The sequence below is a fragment of the Zootoca vivipara genome, chromosome 3 (genome assembly GCF_963506605.1).
Source record: "Zootoca vivipara chromosome 3, rZooViv1.1, whole genome shotgun sequence".
Taxonomy (NCBI): domain Eukaryota; kingdom Metazoa; phylum Chordata; class Lepidosauria; order Squamata; family Lacertidae; genus Zootoca; species Zootoca vivipara.
In genome coordinates this window covers 1,954,629-1,975,849 of record NC_083278.1, presented here as the reverse complement: position 1 = coordinate 1,975,849, position 21,221 = coordinate 1,954,629, and the positions used below count along the sequence as shown (strand labels likewise).

The window sequence follows — 21,221 nt, the reverse complement described above, 5'->3', positions numbered from 1 at the left end:
GAATGAAAAAATGAAATAGACCCCATCAGCCTAAAGCAGGGGTCCCCAGACTTAATGCACTTTGGGCCGGTGCCCAAAGCGCCGATCCCACGGTGGGCCGGGGGAGCGCACACCCATGTACCTGCGCACACGTTATTTCTGGCGCACTTCTGGGTTTCCGGAGAGCCGGAAATGGCTTGTGCGCATGCACACGGGCCCCCCCCCCCCGGAAGTGCACCGGAAATGACGCTTTCGCATGTGCGCGAGCTATTTCCGGTCCTCCGGTGATCCGGAAGTGGGCCGCCACGCCATGCCACTAAAAGCAGCCTGTGGGGGGCACCGCAGGCCGGATAAATTGGTCCATTAGACCGTGTCCGGCCCGCGGGCCGTAGGGGACCTCTGGCCTAAAGTATGCCCACCCTAAAATGTGTGGTGTATTGTTAGGTATTTATTATTGTGCACGGCAAGCTAGGACTATGTTTACTGTTAATCAGGTGGCAAGAACGTTTTACTTTTGTAACAAGGAGAAACATTTCTGTCAACTACTGTATCTAGCAGTCCTCGCTTCTGGATAGTGCCCAAACTTAATTCTTCATGTGTTATGCTGCTTGGCATACTTGCATAAATCCTTAATTTCACAATTGCTGCCCCAAGCAATTACAAATCATTGCAGCTCACATGTGTGGGCTACACTCCCAGAAGTATGACCAGAGGTTCTCTGATAATGTTAGATGAGAATGAGTTTATTTTATCGCAAAGTTATGGGTTTGAGCCCCATGTTAGACAAAAAGATTGCAGGGGTTGGACTACATTACCCTCATGGTCCCTTCCAACTCTAAAGTTTGATGATCCTGTAAGTTTTAATTGTTAGAGCAACCAAGACAGGGTTAAACATTGAGGACATTTTATAATCAGCCCTTTCCCCTGGCAATTCAAAGCATGATTTTAAATCCCCTTGATCCACCCACACAGAACATCCTGACTTTTTAAGAACATGGTCTTCTAAGAGATTCTCACCTTTTATTATAACTTGTTCCTTAAAGTGTGTGCGTGTGTGTCAGACTAGCAGACTCATGAGTTTTACAATCCTGATTAACTACAAAATAGCATATAGATTTCAAAGTCTGAAAAAGTAGAGTGGCATCTAAGAGCTATGCATTAACAAACACACTTCTCTATGTTTGTTTTGTCCTTTGTCCATAAATCTAAACATTTGATGTACACTTAAAGCTTTATTCAGTAATAACTTTCACTGAGTTATTACAAAGGATTTACTAAACAGGATTGACTTCCAAGCATAAACACTCTTTTTTCAGTTTCTGTAATCTACCTTTAATCTGTGTCATGCACAAAGAACCCCAAGGCTTCCTTCATCAAAGCACATATGCAAATACTACCAAGCAGCATATTTGGAAGACACTTGAAACTGAGCAGTTGCCCTCATTTACCAGTGTCTGTAAACAGAATGGTCGCAATTATTGAGCTTCAGTACTTCCTATAGCCAGGAATGGGATTCACCATACTGTAATTCTCTTCAGTTTGCCTCGGCTCCAATCAGTGTGCTGTTGTTCTGCTACTGCCTTCCATACTTTCCAGAACCACTCCCTTGCCAACAGTCCCTTCTCCCCCACCATTCCAGGTTTCCCCAATCTGGTGCCCACCATTGGTTTTAGATTACAACTTCCATCAATCCTAAGGATTAAGCATCCTGGTTGGGGGTGATGAGAGTTTAAAGTACACAAAACATTGGGCTGGTACCAGGTTGAGGAAGGTTACTTCAGACTCTTAAGCAGTCCCCTTTTCCCCAACCTTTTTTTTAAAAAAAATATTTTTGATTGTAACATACAAAACAAAACAGGTGAGGATATCCACAATAAACAAACACCCTCCCTTCCTCAAGGTCAGTGTGGACACATAGGTAAGTAAGTAAGTCTGTAATAAGTTCTGTCCCAGAACCTGAGGAATGCTGTTGACATGTTTATAGCAGGCCGAGGTTCTTTCATGTATATCACAAACATCTCCCAAGTTGGCACAAAATTCCAGCGCCTTTGCCTTCCCCTTTGCTTATGTTAAAAGTTATTTTTTCTACAATGGCTACATGCTACTCTTTGCAACCAGACTCTTAAGCAGCCAGTTGATCCCTCACTACCTGCAGCATGGCAACTTTTCTCCAGGTTGTTTTACATCTGACCCAGCATGTGACATAAAGGGAAAGGCCTATTAACACCCTGATAACACTATCACACCAGGGAATTATGGAAATAGTCCATTGGATTATGAGAAGCCTCATAAGACACCCTTTTGCTACCTTTCACCTAGGCTATACCAGATATAATCTACTCAAGTCTAAGAAAAAAGAAAATCAAAATTGTCTATGAAAATTAAATGACACTTAATGGGAAAAACCTACAGCATGGGGCATTTTATGAAAGCTAATATTACTGTTGTCATGCAGGTGACTAGTTAGAGGTAGAGGTAAGAAAACATAAATAACCATGACTATATCCCTATCTATGAAACAGTGGTATTTACCACTTTTAATAAAGTGCTTCATAACATAACAAAAACTAATTGCAACACGTAATTTTTGTGATCTTTGGCAAGAATGGAAAGATTCAAGAGTACAAAAGAATCAAGGATTCCCTTTATCTAACCAATTCCATATTACCTAGCTGAATCCTAAAGTTAATCGTTAAACTACACCATGGTAGGCTGTTATCTGGAGGTCATGCTAAAGGATTTTAAAACAATTTCTGCTATACATTATTGTGTTAAGAGCAAATTGGCATGGATTATGCTTGCCACTTCCAATTTAGAGAGAATTATTTTTCCACTTTACAGCAGAGGGCTGAAGCTTCCAAGGGGCAACTGTCAATAGAACTGCCCCACTTCACAACAAGGGCTCTGTGTTGCAATTTTCTTCAATATACGGTAATTCATGACCAATGCCAGATCAGGAAGTAAGAACAGCCAGGGCAAGCGCCTGCTATATTCCTCCTTTCAAATTTGTAACTAGGGGGAGCCCTGTTTAGTGTGAGAGTAGAAAACAAATCTCAAGGCCAACATACTTTTTCACTCAAGCACGAGTTACAGAAACAGCCCTGTGTCATGTTGACACCTGAATAACAGCAGCAGAAATCTGGCTTAACTTCTTTTTATTATCCAGATTTCACCATCACCCTTTGTCAACAACTCGCCCCCTCCCAACAGGGCAACAATATACATATGCACTTAGAAGTCGCCCCCCCCCCAATCAAATGTAAAAGTAAATGTGTATGGGATTGCAACCTAAATGTCTTTGTAGACAAAACCCCTCTACATTTTCACTTGTGCCCACATGATCTCTACCATTCCTCAATACAATACAGACAAGGTTGATGAATGGACTGTGCAGGTCGGACAGGCAGCGGACTGCAAGGGGCGGATGGGGTAAGACAGGCACCCCCAAACTCGGTCCTCCAGATGTTTTGGGACTACAACTCCCATCATCCCTAGCTAACAGAACTATTGGTCAGGAATGATGGGAATTGTAGTCCCAAAACATCTGGAGGGCCGAGTTTGGGGGTGCCTGGGGTAAGAGAAAGAGAAGGGGAACAGAAGAAGCACACCAGAACAAGACAGGCTCCAATCTCGACGCCACAAATATGAGTATCTCTCACTGCTGGCGGCTTCCACGCGGCCACCTAGGATGCCCGAGGAGGAAATTCCCCAGTTTGTCTTGTAGACCTCAACGCCCATTCTTGAAGCCACAGTCTGAGCTAGAATTTTCCACGTCCAAGCCTTAAGCACCCAGGGAGCGGGGCGGAAAGCGAGCAAAACATCCGAAGCAGGCTTGCGGCGTGAGGGCGCCCGCCTGAGCCTGTGGCTGGGAAAGGAAGGGCGCCAACTCCTTGCGCGTGACCCCTTCCGACGGCCTGCCTTTCCCCACCCCACCCCTCGATCCACACAAACACACACCTTGGGGGTGGAGGCCCTGAGGCTTGCATTACCTTGGCAGACAATGGCCAGGGCCGCTGCTGCTCCTACTCGTGCCCTCGTCGGTGGATCCGCCACCATCGCTTTTCAGGTGGCGATGGCCTCGTCGGGGGCTCCAGAACCCGCCGCGGCTGCTCCGGTGGCGCGCCGCTTCAGCAGCGGCGGTCCGGCGTGCCTCTCCACCCCCAGGTGCGGCTCCCTCCGCTTTTCTCGCCGGGAACGAGGCCGGTGCGGGACGAAGCGACAGCAGCTGCCGGAGCAGCGCGCTCGAGGCCTGGCGGCGGGGCGCGCAGCTTCCTTGGGCTCGCCGGGCTCTCCCCGACGGCAGCAGGGAAGGGCGAGTTTAAGTCCGGGAAAGGGAGGGTGGAAACGCCGCCAACGCCGCTTCCGCCGACCTCCCTCCTCCCTCCTTTGCGCGCGAGGGTGACTCACTCCCTCGCTCGCGGTGCGACTCCGAAAGAGAGCGCGGCGGTCTCGCAATGCCCGCTTCGGTCTCGAAGGCACAATGCTGGCAATGCCTAACCCAGCAGCAGCAGCAGCAGCAGCAGCAGCGACGCGGGCCCGCGAGCTAGACGGCCCCCTCCCCGGGTGCCGGGGGACATGGTGGCGAGAGGGCTACCTGCTCCGAGGGGAGGGCAGGGCGCCGGCCTCGTCGGATGGGCGCGGGGGGCGCGGCGACTTGTTGCTCTGGTGCCTCCGAGGCTGCTCCGCTTCCCGTCAGCCTCTCGCCCCGCTTCGCGCAGGAACCGAAGGCAGCCCTTCAGGCGGCCACGCTGCCGCTGCCACCGGAGGAAACAGACGGGAAACGGGGAAAGGAGCGAGCGAGCGAGGAGAGCCAGGCTCCACCTCCTGGGCGGCCCCTCCGCCGCTTCTGAGACAGGCCTCGAGCGCTCGGGGGGAGGCAGAAAGAGAAAGGGAGCCCGAAAGAGTTGCGCTCCGTCCCTGCGCCTGCTCGAAGTTTAGGAAAGGAGGGAGCGGGTGGCGAATTGGGAAAGCAAAGAAGAGCACGGCAAAAACCGCGCGCGCGAGAAACGCGGCCGTCGGGAAACGCAAGGCTGGCAATTCCCGCGAAACAGCAGCTGCGGATCTAACGAGGAAACACGCCCATTGCGGCCGCATCTGAACAAACAAACTTGCTCAAACTTCCCTTAGCCGCTCGGGCTAAGCACGTCCCTAAAAGGGCTCGACGGTGTGAGGTGGCCGGGATGGGGGTTTTAAGGCACCTTAGCAGGTGCAGGATGCCACTGGAGTCCCTGGTAGGGTTTCTGCTGTAAACCCCGCGGATGAGATGCCAACGAGGGCGTTTGCAATTGCAGACAAGGGCCTTCCGTGTAAACGGGTCGTGAAGATCCTTTCCCCCAGGTGGGTTTGGCACCTTAGCCCCCACCATATTCCCGATTCTTCAGCCGTGGCTATTCTGGTGCTTGCCCTCTTTCTCCGGTCCGGTGGGTGGGTTTTGGCTGCTTGGTTTGTATATTCCTGGCCCACTCCTCAATTACAGGTCTGCCAGCCCTCTTTACATTCTGGGCATGTACAGAGGCATATCTGCACCTGTGTGCACCTTTAAAAATAATCCCAGGAAGCACACGAGAACAAATGTTACTAGCTGTTTTGTATTTTTCTGTTGTAAACCGCCCTGAGATCTTTGGATGAAGGGTGGTATACAAATTTAATAAACAATAATAACAATAACCTTAGTTATTCTGCTTCACAAGAGGAAAAATGGAAGCTTGTGGTTATTTGCCAGAGGCAATATCCATTCCTGTTTTTTGTGTGTGTTTTTTAATACTGAGATCTTGTAGAACTTAGAGTGGTATTTACCTGACTTGCATAAGGTTTGTTTAAGAGTTGTACAGAGGTGGCGGAATTATAGATTATAGATGTACTTTCAGCGTACAGCAGTTGGAGGAAATTGGCACGATGAATGACCATCTACTGTGCTCAGGTGAGGGGCAAATAGACATTAGGGGTGTGGTGATATGAGGCTGCTTATTGAAACATCACGTGTGACAAAAGGAAAACTAAAAAAAAATACACTAACAATCTTCTGGCGGGGTGGGTGGGTTATTTTTACTTGTCAGATTTTTTACATTAAGAGGAAATCTGGATATTTGTGTGTGTGTGTGTGTAAATAAATAAATAAATAAAAGGCTAACATTTTGATGCCCACAATGTTGTGTGGACTCTGTGAAAAGCATATGTTCACGAACTCATTCAAAAATTAACTCTTTTGTCTGGAAGCCCCCCAATTGCTTTGTTGCTTTCCTGTTCTTCCTTCGCTATCATCAGGACAAATTAGGGCTTCAGTTTCTCATCTACATTTGGCATAATTACACACACAAGCAATTAGTGCACCAAAACAGAATCTCCTCTAGGGGTTTGCTGGAGTAAATTCTCATTAGAATTCAGCACAAATACAAGGAAACGGATCCTTGCATATCGTCTCCAGCTGTCAGCCAGTCTAAATTCTACAAGACATCTGCTAGTTCTGATAGCCACTTCATTACCAAAATCAATGTAATAATTGCTATTAACGGGACAAGAATTCCAAAGGTCAATCCAGCTCTCATGTACAGTAAGTTTGAGGTTAAACTGTTAAAAGGCAGTGTAGTTTGAGAGCATTGTTGTGGCATGTTTGTACATTCAAACAATTTATGTATAAACTTAAAATAGACTCGCTTGAGTTGGTTTTATGTCCATAGCAGCAGAATCATTTTGCTTATATAATAGCAAAGTGTATGGGAGAGCTAGTATTCTATTCCCAGTCCATTTTTCATCTAAAAAGTATGGAGCCCCTTGCCCCCTCCAGCTCTTTCAGCTCATCTACTCCTCTCTCACCCAAATGCAACAGAATTAAGAGTTCAGTTCTGTGCACTCCAACTCGAAAGTAACCCCACTTAGGATAGAATTGCAGTGACAACACCCCTCCCAACACAAGTCATACAGAAAAATGTAAACAAGTTCTTAGTTCACACTGTAGCACTATGTCTTATAGACTATTTTTTGTGTGTAAGAGAGTTCATGTCATCAAATTTCTAAATTAATGTCATGCAGTTTATTAATCATCCTGCTAAAACTTGTAGATCAGTGCAAAGTTCTCAGAGCATAGTTGTAAAAAGTGTGTATTTTAAGCTTAGGAAAAAAATCTAGCCTTTAATGCAGACCTTTCCAAACTTTACATGTTGGTGACACACTTTTCAGACATGCATCATTTCGTGACACAGTAATTGAGTATTACTAGCAAACCAGAGTTTAAACTAATCCCTTTCCAGTGCCACACTGCAGCCGACACACTTAACGTGTTGCAACACACAGTTTGGAAAGCTCTGCTTTAATGTAAATCAGGGTCCCCAACCTTTTCGGGTCTGGGAGCAGATTTGGAAATCTAAGAAACCCAAGAGAAATTAAAGAATCTTTTGTTCACTTTTACACCAATTTGTATAGGGAAGATAAAATAGACCAAGGGAAAATAGGAAGTTACTTGGAAGAGACAAAGGTAAAAAGAATAGAGGAAGAGACTACTATGTCATTAAATGATCCATTCTCGACCACGGAAATACAGAGGATAATCAGGAAGGCAAAAAGCGGCAAATCACCGGGAACTGACGGGCTGCCAGCCCTATTTTATAAAAAATTTGAAAAAATTTTAATTGAACCAATGAAGAACCTAATGAACAATATTACGGAGAGAGGAGAGATACCAAAATCCTGGGAAGAAGCTTTTATTACTGTGATCCCTAAGCAGGGTGCTGACATCACTCGAATTAAAAATTTTAGGCCAATTTCTTTGCTCAATAATGATTATAAAATATTCGCAGACCTATTAGCTATGAGAATGAAAAAAGTAATGGGAAATTTAATAAATAGAGATCAATCCGGCTTCCTACCAAAAAGATATATGCATAACAACTTGAGGAATATAATGAATCTGCTAGAGTATTTGAGTGTAAAGATAAACAAAAAAGTAGCGTTTCTTCTATTAGATGCTGAAAAAGCATTTGATAAAGTAGCATGGAATTTTATGAAGGGAAGTGTTAAACATCTGGGATTTGGAGATAAAATTTGCAATGGAATTGAGGCAATTTACAGAACACAAAGAGCTAAACTGATAATAAATAATGAGATATCAGGAGAGATTACTATTCAGAGAGGCACCAGACAGGGGTGCCCCCTATCGCCCTTACTATTCATATTGAGCCTTGAATTCTTGTTAGAGAGGATTAGAAAAGATGAGGAAATTAAGGGAGTAAGAATTGGGAGAGACGCCCACAAAGTGAAGGCATTTGCGGATGATGTTATTATTACAACGGAGGAGCCGCTAGATTCCATTCCCCATACTTTAAAATTGATAAATGAATACGGCAGGCTGTCAGGATTTACTTTAAATATGACCAAAACTAATATGCTTACAAAAAATCTAACAAAGGAAGAAATTGGCCAATTGCAAGATAGAGTAGGTTTAAGAGTAGTGGAGAAAGCAAAATACCTTGGCATTTGGATTACCAATAATACAAACAATTTGGTGAAGGACAATTATGATAGAGTTTGGAAGGAAGTTAAAAAAGAATTAGGCAATTGGGAGAGATTGAATTTATCACTATTAGGGAGAGTTGCAGCAGTGAAAATGAATATACTCCCCAAGATGCTGTTTCTCTTTCAAATGATACCAATCCTGGGAACAGGGAATAACATTTTCAAAAATTGGAAAAAAGATATCATTAAATTCATCTGGAACCGCAAACCTGCAAGAATAAAGTATAAATTATTAATTGATGCCAAAGAAAGGGGGGGATTGGCACTCCCAGATTTTCAAATATATCATGATGCAGCAGGATTTGTCTGGCTGAGAGATTGGTTAACATTAGAGAATAACGAACTTCTGGACCTGGAGGGCTTTGAAAATAAGTTTGGGTGGCACGCTTATCTTGTGGACGATAAATTGAAAGTCCATAAAGGGTTCAACAACCACATCATCAAACGATCCCTTATGGGTATTTGGAATAAACATAGGAGATTGCTGGAGCCGAAAACACCCAGATGGGCGTCCCCCATGGAAATAATTACAGTTAAAAAGGTAAATTTAGAGAGGAGGTGGGGAAACTACTCGGACCTGCTAGAGGAAAAAAATGGAATCTTGAAAATTAAAGAGTATGAAGAGATAAAACAGCACCTAACGGGTTGGATACAATACCATCAGATCCACAGTAAATTTAAAGAACACAAACATAGACAAGGATTTTTGAATGAACCGTCTTTATTAGAAAAAAATTTACTCAAATCAGACACCAAATTAATCTCTAAAATGTACAGCACATTACTTGAATGGGAGACCAAGGACGAGATGGTTAAAGAAGTAATGACAAAGTGGGCTATCGATGTAGGGAGAAATATAAACACGGAGGAATGGGAGAAGTTATGGACAAGAACTTGGAGATTTTCAGCCTCAGAGGGAATAAGGGAGAATATGATTAAGTTATTTTATAGATGGTATATAACTCCTGTAAAAATTCATAAAATGGATAAAACCAGGGACAATTTATGTTGGAAGTGTAGAAAAGAAACAGGAACATTCTTACATGCGTGGTGGCACTGTGGGGAAATAAAGAAATTTTGGACCCAAGTATTTGAAGAGATTAAAAAAATGTTTAAATATAATATAAAAAAGACCCCAGAACTTTTCCTTTTGGGAATTATGGACAACACAATTAAGAAAAAAGACGAGACATTGTTCTTGTACGCTATAACAGCGGCAAGAACATTGATCGCATCGTACTGGAAAACCAAAGATATACCTAATATTGAGGAATGGAGGGAAAAGCTGTTTGGATATTTAGATTTGGACAATTTGACGAATTCAATTAGAGGATATTCGAATAAGAAATTTCAACTCAATTGGGCCAAATTTGGGGACTATATAAAAAAACAGTGCCCCACGGTAAAGTCCTGGGTTCATTTTTAGTTCTTGTATTGAATATCATAGATTGATTAAAACATGATTAGGATGATAATTGATGTATTTTTATTTATAAATTACTTTAAGGCATATATTGGTGGATATATGGGGAAGCAGTAATGATAAACAAAATTTAGGGAACCTGAGAGAGAGACGAGGGGAAGTCATTTAGGAGGGATGGTTATTAAGCTAATTTCATTTGTGGATATTGTTAATCTAAAATTTATTTTCTATTATGAGTTGTACTTTGAAAGAGTATGGATGAGTTTTTTTTGTTTGTATTTTTCTTCGTTTTTTTAAAAACCAGATTTTCAATAAAGTTTATTTAAAAAAAAAAAAAAGGAAATCTAAGAAACTGCTGTGGGCAGCGCAAAGTGCTCAATTCACATCAGAAAAACTGGTGATACTCAGACCACTCTGGCATGCAACAGCCCCTCGAGCCATGGGCATACCCAGCATGGGGCAGGGGGGCAGCTGCCCCCGCTAGAAGCGGGGCAGCTGGAGAGGACAAGCAGGGACGCTGCCTGCTGTGCTCCGCCTCAGCCTGCTTGGCTGAAGCGAAACAGCAGCAGCCTCCGTTGAAAAAAACCTGGACTTGGACCTGGGCTAACTTCAGCCCACACTCCTTCAAGTCACAGCGAGCACAGCACAGAAAGTGCTGCCCCACAATGCTCCACGGCACAGCTTCGCTGCTGCTGCCTCGTTTTAGTCACCGCTGCAGTTAAAGGCGCGGGCGAGGCAGGAGTGCAAGCGCGGGTGGCTCCGTGTGCTGCCTTGCAAACGGCCCCCTTTTCTCTGGGGGGCGTGGACGTTGACCATGCCTCCTGGGGGGATCCTGGCCACATCATTGCCAGCTAGCCAATTGGGTGGCTGGGGGGCGTGGCCGATGTGCCCCCCCCCTAGCTTTGATCCTGGGTACGCCCATGCCTCAAGCATAACAGCTATTTACACTCCCAAAATAAATAACACAGAAAAAAGGAGGCAATAGTCCACCCAAAACTGCAGGCAATGTCACCCCACAAAACAGCAACAACAAAGCCAAACTCCAGGCAGGGGGGCAGGCAGGTGCCAAGGGATGTAACTGAGGGAAACTGTTGGGAAACGTAGAGGAAGATCAATTTAATGCATTTTGTTTCCTCAGATAAGTAGAAGCCATTTGTAGTTAATAAGAAAAACTTTGGTCTCCCTCTTCTGGGGACATTCACAAGTTTCTAAGCGCTAGGATCCAGAGATACTTTAGACACGTTCAGAACTCTAATGCCCCTTGAATATATGGAATCAGTTATATAGGTTCCCCCATTTTAAATGTAGGCTTAGATTGTTTATAATGGAAGTTGTATTTCATATATGTGATGGAAGGAATACACAAGAAAGCCAAAGGTGTTACCTACTTCTCATTGATGTATGTGACAAGTTCAAGGATTACTAAATAACTTTTTTTTAAGATTCCAAACGAACAAGCCAGCATGACCTTTATTGTTTGCATAAATTTGATTATAGAATAATTTGAATTCCTACTACAGATAAGAAACTGAAAATTTTGCAACAAATACTCTAAAAGATCAGTCCATTCAGAATCATGACAATCTCTTGCAGGTTTCCTTGCTTTAAAACAGTTTCTAGTCTTAACCACTGCAATAAACAGGCAGTTCCTAACAAAACTCACTGACTTACTGATTTTGGCATAGTCGTTCACAAATATCCTTCCATAGTAGTTCTGAAACCCTGTTCAGATGTCAAAAATCGTGTAATTAAAACTACGTAAGCTGGCCATGCCCGCTGCCCATCTCTGACTGCACATTTGGAAGAAGGTCTGAAGAGGGAAACCTGTGCATGCATAGACCCTCCCTGAGATTTAGAACTCTGTATTCCTCATCCTAGACATAAAAGATAGTTTGGCACAATCTCACCATTTTAACCACTGTTAATATTGTTTTACAAAACTCTGGTTCATCAAACTGTTATTAAGCTTTGTTGTTGTTTTACAAGCAGAAGCCTATGCTTATGATTAATTCTTTGATCACTGAGGTTTCCTCTTGGCTAAAATGTATCCAGCGTCCACTGCCAGTAGCCTTGGAATAAATCCATCCGGTTTCTATCACCATTTGGGAATCACTGTAATGATTTCCCACCATTTTTGTATCCGCTTTGAGAAACTATGGAAGAGGCCATGCCTTTGAGACTTTGACAACATTCAGAATGTCATATGTGCCTTTCCTCAGTTTTGTGTCCTATCCTTTTTCATACCAAGGGAATCAACCTCCTGCAATGTACTCAACTAACCAAAAATATTTTGGTTTAACATGTTGTATTAAGGGATTTCCATATGCATCCAAGCTCCAAAATACCAGAAAATTGCAGCTATAAAGGATAACACATATAAAAACTCAATGTGGATATGATATGGGATGGTATCCTATGGTATGGTTAGTTAAAGCTTCACTACTATGTTGGAGCTGTATGGCTGCCAGTGGCCATTTAGGTGAACTTAAATGCCAGAAAAATGGAATAGACATGGAGTTTCTGAAACTGAAGCTGTCATGCAATGGAAGGTACCATTCCATGTTACAAGTACCACTAAATCCTCCTTGCTGTCTCTGCTGGCTCATTTATCCTCTTCATGATGAGCAATTGATCTCATGCTGAATCAAGTTCCAAAATTGGGGATCACTGCAGAGAAGGCTGTGTTTAAAGTTCCTAGTGATTTCTGCAGGTGGGTATCTCAACAGATCCTCTAGAGAAGAACTTAAGGTACAGGCAGGTTGAAACAGGTGTAAGGAACCTGCCCCAAACTATTTGGGGCTTTAAAATTCACAACCACTTTGAATTGGGCGTGGAAACTGGGCACTGGCAGCCTGCGACACTGGATCAAAATTGGTGTACAGGCATCTCATGTGTGTTCAAGTTATGTGCGACCATGCATATGCATGGCACCAGAAACCTGAAAGTGGGGGGAGAGACCTGAAGAGCCTTATCAAAGCCCTGCTGTGCCTCCGGCTCACAATGAGACCCTCCCCGGAGCCTGAAGGGGATGTCCCCTTTGGGCTCTGGCAAAGGTCTCTTCATGAGTTGGAGACGCAGTGAGCTGCTCATCACTTACACACAATTCACTTATGCATGCAGATATCTTTTTATGGTTTCATGTAGATGTTAAAACATATGGGAGACAGAATAAAACTGAGGCACCCCATAAGTTCCTCAGCAGCACCTTCTGTAACTGATGCAAGAAGCACCAGAGCTACCACAAGACTACATCCCAGCCTAGACAACAGGTCCATCCATTTCCAGCATAAGTCATCCATCTGGGCAATTACGGCTGCTTCTGCTCCAAAACTAGGCCTGAAACCAGATTAGTATCACCTGACACGGCCTGCTCACGTCAGCTTACCAAAAATGGAACATTACAAACTGGGAGGTAGCTCTCAAACCAAATGTCTAAATTAAGCCGCTTACCATGAGTCTCACTAATGCCTCTTTTAAAATAGCAGAGATCATTCTCCCCCCCCCAAAAGGTATTTACGACATCAAAGATTCACACACCCAGCCCTGCCCTGGCAGTTTTCATCAGCTAAGATAGGCATGACTCTGGAAGACAAATAGTAGACCTTATCCCTCCATGTAGGTGGTACACATCGTCATGTTTCACAAGCTGTGAGGCATCCATCATGACATGACCATATGGCACACTCTGTCATAACTATGGCATCAAAGTAGGCATGGATGCAATGACTTTATTTGCTAATTACTTAACTAATCCTTTGAGGATTGTTGTTTTGTTTTTTAATATGTATTTTTGTGTTTATACTGTACTGTAAATCTCCCTGTGATCCTCGGATGACGGACAGTATAGAATTTAATAATAAATCTCTCGCCAGGTCTGCACCCAGAAGGCCCTTCACTACATGAAAGATCTCTGCAGGACTATGTTGAACAGACAGTGGTGGCAAAGTATGATTTGTTTGCCACAACTTTAGAAGACTGCAAGTGTAATCATTACATATGAGTCGTCTTCCATTTATGCTATAGAGTACCCTACGGTTTCAAGGAGCTAATACTGGCTCAATGACTAGACCGAGATCCTTTGAGAGTGAGCCAAACAACATTCTCTCTGACCCATCTTTCAAGATGCAGGGACAACAGAGGTTGGAGAAGGGCTGGAATCAGCCCAGGGTAAGATGCCACTCCTCTCCCATTCTACATAAAGAAGCCAATTGGACTGGTAGCTAAAACAATGCAATTACAGTATGCAGGTTAGCTTGGGAGGTCAGGGCAGGCAATGTGGCACATGCAGTTCTATGCCCCTCCTTTGCTGCCCCTCCATATCTCACCCCGCCTAACTCCCCATCCAAGCATCTGCCTCACTCTGCCTAATGGTGGGGCCAGTCCAGGGAAAAGGAAACTCAAAAATTGCACAGCAATTATGCTGATCAGCAATTATGCTGATCCCTATTTAATATTTATATAGCACTTTCCCTAATGTCAACCTTCATTAGAGCAAAGATGATTACTTTTGACGAAACAAGTATGCAAGAGTACAGTCTACTACACCTGAGTGGTCCTTGTGTAGAACCGGCACTTTTAAATTAAAAAATAGGTCCTGTGAAACGGTGGTATTAGTATTTAAAAGGATAAAGCTGCACTCCAATTTCAGCTCTTCATTTCACGTATGCTGCTAACTGTTTCTTCCAGAATGTTCTAAATCTATTCTTTGACTTCCTGTGTGTCAAAAAGAGTGGTTACAAGGCAGTCTAGATATGGTGTCGCCTGGGGATGAATGTTTGGTTGATTAATCATTTATATTTTAACTGATTAAGCAGTCAATGGATTAACTGTAAATCAATTTGTATATTACTATAAATTCAGTATGTGTCTTTTTAAGCATCGAGGGCAATGACATATGCAAGGCACAGAAGCCCTGCACACTTTCCCCACTCTCCCAATCACTGGAGATGTTATTTAGCATTTCAATGAACTTCTGACATCTGACCAAGCAGATGCACTTTCAAGCATATCATCATCAAGGTAAGGGCAAGAAATATGCCTTTTTTATTTTTTCAAATGAAAGCTGAGATTCTCAGGAAGCTGAATTCTGCAAAATCATGGTGAAATTAAATCAGACAGTACAAGATACAGACTTTTCGGAACATCAGATTGTCTCTGCACTGGAAAAAGAAACATGAGAAGTAGACTTGAAAGATAAGACTGATTACCAGTATGTACGATAAGATAAAAGTTGAGGTGAAAGCCCTTGAATGCTTCTCTCTTGGGAAGTAAACTGAGTAGGAACTACAGTATTGCTTGCCAGATCACGCCTCACCTTATTGTATTCAGTGGGTACCGTATATGCAATATATGAAGCAAATCACTGCAAATCTCACCTTCACTCTGTTGCTTATAGACTTAGAAAAAAGGAAGTGGTATTTTCCCTTTGATTTGATGGTGTTTACATCGTATAGTTTGTAATATTGAACCTTGCAGTGTGGTGCTATTATTTGCTGAGCCAGCGTGGTGTAGTGGTTAAGAGCAGTGGACTTGTAATCTGGTGAACTGGGTTTGCTTCCCTGCTCCTCCGCATGCAGCTGCTTGGGCTAGGACCTTGGGCAAGTCACACTTCTCTGAAGTCTCTCAGCCTCACTCACCTCACAGAGTGTTTGTTGTGGGGGAGGAAGGGAAAGGAGAATGTTAGCCACTTTGAGACTCCTTCGGGTAGTGATAAAGCGGGATATCAAGGTCAAACTCCTCCTCCTCCTGAAATGGGATGAGAAGCACTAGTGTGTGGATGAGGCAGCTAATTTTTATTTCCTGATGTGCCTAAGTAATTATTTGCATCATGTCCTTCTATTACCTTGGAAATGACAGTCTGTTTTCTCATGTAATGTACAGATACAAATATTTTAAGGGGAGTATTTTCATTTGATAAAATGCCTTCAGGCAAGAGATACAGAACAATTAGATCAAGAATGAATAGATTAAAAAACAGTTTCTATCCAAGAGCTATAACCATCTTAAATGCTGTAACTAAATAATATGATCCCAGGGAGTTGGAATGGGTGTGTATGTATGTATGTGTGTGGCTGTAATTGTGTTTTTATTTTGTTTTTTATGGGATGGCATTCAATTTCATTGTACTATGTACAATGACAATAAAGTATCTATTCTATTCTAATCATGCTTCAGAGTAAGAGGGCCCCTCTTTTTAAAGTATAAAAAAGAATTTCACAGTCTTCTGCATAACTAGATACATGCTTGTTTATCTGTCTAAAACAGAGGTTTTCAACCTGTGTGCCGCGGCACCCTTGGGTGACTTAACAATTCGTCAGGGGTGCCGTGGGGTGCCCTCCTTCTCTCTTTCTCTCCCTCTTCATGTCAGCCATGCTTTCTGCATATCTGAAAATCCTCTTTTTTCTGCACCAAATCTCTCAATTTTTTCTGCACCAAAAAGGGGTGTGGTGGTGGGTGGAATAGGGGAATCCCCACTTACACGTATCCTGTAATGGAACCTCAGTTAAAGTGGCTCCCAATTCGGGGGGGGGGGCATTTGACAACAGTGGGACTGATCTCCATGTAAACATGTTTAAAAATGCAGTGTCAAGCTTCTCTGAGACACCCAGTGACAATAGGGCATTTTTATATCTAAAAGGCAAACTTGGGTACATTTATATATGCTTGCAGAATGCAACTTATTTTTTAGATTGTATGTTTCATTTTATCTCTGTATATAAAACAGCATCAGCATTAGACACTGCAACTAGCAGTCTTGCATGTGCAAGCAAAACTGACCAATTGCTGGAACAGGCCAGGATCCAAATGCTGGAATGAGTTCAGGAAAAATAACTGTTTGCTATAGCAGCTGCTTGCTTCCTAGTGATTACTTTCACATATATGTGCATATAGGACAGAATTTGAAGCAATGGGAATTAGACCTGTTTCAGGTCTGCCCTACAGCTTTCTCTTTATCCCAGATCCCTGCAGGCTGCTTGTTGCTTACTCAGTTCTAAAGCAACGTTCTTCTGTCCATATGCAAGGCCTTCTCAATTATTCCCCTGCATGGCAGGTGGAGTCTAGCATTCCTCAACACCAGATTCTGGTCACCTACATTAGGGGAGGAATTCTTGCCTTCATGTCCTGCTTGTGGGCTTCCCAAAGGCATCTGGAAGGCCACAGCTTGAAACAGAATGCTGGACTTGGTGGTACTTAGATCTGATCCACCAGAGCTACTCTTATGTTCTTTTTCAGAAGTGGTTCTAGGCTTGTGTTCTATTATGAGTCAATCATGGTTACAACTTGTGGGAGAGATATTTAGAAATGAAAAGATACAAAATCCTGCAAAGCCTGTTTACTAGGAGAGAAGGTGGGATGACTATATTCACCATAAGATGTGATCACTCTTTCAAACTGGCCCCAGGACTCTCGAAACCTAATCTTTCTCCAAAATAAAAAAATCCTTCCAGTAGCACCTCAGAGACCAACTAAGTTTGTCATAGGTATGAGCTTTCGTGTGCATGCACACTTCTTCAGATACACTGAAACAGAAGTCACCAGACCCTTATGTATAGTCAGAGGGTGGGGAGGGGTATTACTCAGAAGGGTGGTGGGAATGGGTGATTGGCTGATACTGGTAGGAGTGGTAAACTATTAACGACTGCAATTGGTCTTGCAGGAAAAAGCAAGGGCTGAGGTGCTAAAGAAAGCTTGATCATGTATAATGAGATAAGAATCCAGTGTCCTTATTCAGCATGAATAAGCATATCAGCTTGGGATATGTTCATATTAGCACAACGTGAAGCCAAGGCTGCTGAAAGGCCAGACAGGACAGAAATATGGAAGGGAATGGTTATGTAATGTCTCAGCCAAAAGGATTAACATGACTGAAGGACACAGAGCTCACTTCAGCAATACTGCCTGCCCCAGGCATGTTCCTGTGACATTGGGTTGTAAGAAAGCTTAGACAGTCTCTTCACTTTTTGCTTCCTTTTGTTCCCCTCAGAAATGATTACTGTATTTTCTCAGCAACCCAAAAAGCCTTCAGCATTCAGTTTTAACCTATATCAGTGATGGACGTTTACAAGACCACAATCTGAGTCCTTTCTTTGACAAGACACTGAGTACACTGAGTTGGCACATATACGGAGTCAATTCTGCAGCAACACAAATCTGGAACAGCTATGGAAACTGAGAGAGTGCTTGCCTGGATTCTGCTGATTCCATCTCGCAGAGTAAGCCAATTTCCACCAGGGAAAGCTAATCAAATATTATAGTCATCTTGTAAGAAAGACAGCCATGTGTTTCAAACTTTAGGAAGAAACTATGATAGAAGCCCATGCATAACCCTCTGTTTTCTCCCCGAATGGGATGTAATTGACTTTGATTGGTCTATAAATGTTACACGACGCAATGGCATGAATCATAGAATCAAAGAGTGGATGGTTATGTTGGTTATGTTATACTTCAACTTGCCATACAAGGCACCAGAAAACCTCTTAAATCTTCTTCCCTGTGTGCATTAATGTTTTTACTTTCCACAAGCATGACCAATCTGGGTCTACTTTGCAATGCACTGTTACCATATGTTTATCTTTGTCACACATGTGAAGCTGCAGTCCAGGTATGGTTGGGACTAGAGCATGGAACAGCTAGAAGCAAAAATCTGTAATAGAGACCTTTGTACACTATATATTGAAGACAAAGGATCTGGATCACTTAAGAAAATAATACTGTAACATTTCCCCACACCCTAAAGGAATTTAGTAATCTCTTTAAACCACCTGCATCATGTTCCTCCCTCATCCACTATCTCCTGGCAGCAGTCATTTATCTCATCAAGCTGCAGCAGAGAGGAAGCAAGTGTCGCTACACTCTCAGTAGGAGACGAGCAACTTTTGGCTCCTCCTTTTCTTTGTTCACTGAGGTCTAGTGGCTGAGTGTTTCTTTCTCCCTCCCTCTCAATGCCTTCTTTTGTTTTGTATCTTTTAGATGATCTGCACAATGTCAGATATGTTCTTGTATTTTATCTTTGTAAGCTGCTCTGGAACCCTTTTTTGAGGTGAGGTGGGGTAAAGATATTTTAAATAAATAACAATAAATACAACACTCCATGCATCTGATAGGTCTGTCCCTGAGAGTACAGTTCTTCCAATAAAAGACCAAAGGAAAAATTGCTCACAGGGAGAGCAGTGAAAAACTCTGGGAATCCAAATGAACATATTTGGGAAGAGGGAAGCTAACCACGTCCTGAGATGGTCACATGACTATCATTCTCCATGTCTCTTTCAGGGTTAGAGCTTTTTGTTGAAAGAAACAATTAATAACAATCCATAGGGACATATAACAAGTTGTCGTGTCTACTGTTAAACAATTAAGTCCAGTATTCCTGCTTTCTAGACTTCTGTCAGGCACTAAAGTTGAATAAGGTTTCATCTTAATATAAAGCAATGTACTTCTACTCTGAAATAGTAGTGTCAACTCACTATTATAATTTATTTGTAATTTCAGTTGCACTTAGAAGTTTCTAGGCAACCACTATTTAGTATAACAAGAATAATAAACATGGGTGGGTGAAGAAATGTTCATAAATGGGGGGGGGACTCCATTTTTATATGGTTTTATAAAAGTATAAAAGTTGTATACAGTAAAATATAAAAAAGATATGTGCAGTTTTTAAAGATCTTTTGCCAGTCACTTTTGAATGAATTGCTTTTTAATGAGTATTATTTTGGCTAATGGCGCACATTTTCACCACCGTTAAAAACAATTAATGTATATATAAGACAAAATGTAACTTACAAGGAATAAGAAAGGAGCGAAGCAGAGAATTCAAATGTGTCGACAACAGCGGATGGTAGCTTTCACTTCGATGTGTTCAGTCTCCTTGGACCTGAAATTAAAATATGAATTTAAAAATATGTATATATATTGAGGGTACTGGATTTCCTGGAGGCTTTTTCAAAAAGGCATGATGCAGCTTGCTAGATGCTGGGGCTCTAATGCAGAATTCGCATCAATAGTTCATATGATGTAGTGTACAGGGTAGTGGCCCTGCTGCGTGGAAAAATCTTTCTTTGGTTTTGGGAACATATTTGTTTGTGAATGTTAATCTGTGGTCCTGGAGTGAATGGGTCACCCCTCTGTGGGATACAGACGTGGCAGAGGATGTGGCTACATATACGGAGAACTGAGAAGCAATTAGTTGTGGTGTGATGAGCATGGCGGGATATGTTTGAGCATGGGTGGGGGTAGGTGTGAGAGGAGTATGAATATCCTGCTGTTATTTTTGGGTGGAGAAGGTATGGCATAGTTAATGGCATAGTTAATGGCAGTGATCTGAAAAATAGAAGGGGATACCAGCTTCATGCCATCCCCTATACTGACCCAAACTTGCAGGGAACTGGTGACTTGGCTACTGGGACTCACAGGCCTCAATTATACAAACCCGGTCAGACTTTATTTACTTTAGGAAACTCTATCTCAGTCCAGAAACTTTCTACTCCGTTATAATGAACAAGACACATCTTGAGCATCTCCCCACCCCACCCAATAAACACAAGGTCGTGTTTATTCTTAGTTAATCTCATCGGACAGGGACCAAGGGGAGACTGTTACCATTCATACCTACTCTATCAGCTTACTTGGTTGTGGGCAAGTGTTAATGGTCAATTCCCCTCTGTGTACATGATGAACCTCAGGTGTCCCAAGAAGAATTGGCTTCCCCTGATTCATCATTCATTTCTTCCTGACCAGCCCTTTTCTTGGATCTCCAGAGAGAAAAAGAATGGGCAGGATTCATTTAAGTTGATGTGTACACAGAATGAGGTCCACTTGTGCAATGGGACTCCCCCCTTGCATCCCCTAAATCTGTCCTGTAGGGTTTTGGGGAACCCCCAGCACAGGTTAAGGGGGTGCATGCAGAGAGAACAAGGTGGCAGCCTTGTTCTAGGCATGCGTGCATACTCACTTTGGGCTACATTGAATTCCACATAATGAGATATTCCCTGGTGCTTTTGTCATCCCTTTGAATGCCTTCTAGTGTACCCTGCAATGACTTCTTTACATGGCGCCTGAAGGGACTCTACTTCCAACTTATCAAACCTAGCTTAGAATCTATATCAGGGTGAGGTTAGCTAGAAATCACTTGTTTATTTTTAAATTTCATGCTACTTGCTTATTCTGAAGCCTTTAATAAAAAGTTTAATGATAAACCTGGAGCTGACTGGATAAGGTTTTGCTTGCCCACAGTCTTACTCACCCACAGTTGGCTACTTGTGCCAAAAGCTACCTGGTTAACAGAAGGAAACTGGCCCAGATCTTCTCCACAGAA

General features: G+C 42.8%; 1 protein-coding gene across 5 annotated transcripts in view; it reads right to left on the bottom strand.

The window, feature by feature from the left end:
* B3GNT2 (UDP-GlcNAc:betaGal beta-1,3-N-acetylglucosaminyltransferase 2) overlaps positions 1 to 19,708 on the bottom strand; it is a 37,095-nt gene extending 17,387 nt beyond the window's left edge. The window contains exon 1 of one of the 5 annotated variants that reach the window (XM_060272310.1): positions 19,691 to 19,708. The gene's annotated coding sequence lies outside the window, so the exon portion shown is untranslated. The other 4 variants (XM_035110441.2, XM_035110439.2, XM_035110437.2 and 1 more) reach the window with 4 other exon arrangements.
* Positions 19,709 to 21,221: the final 1,513 nt, after the last annotated feature.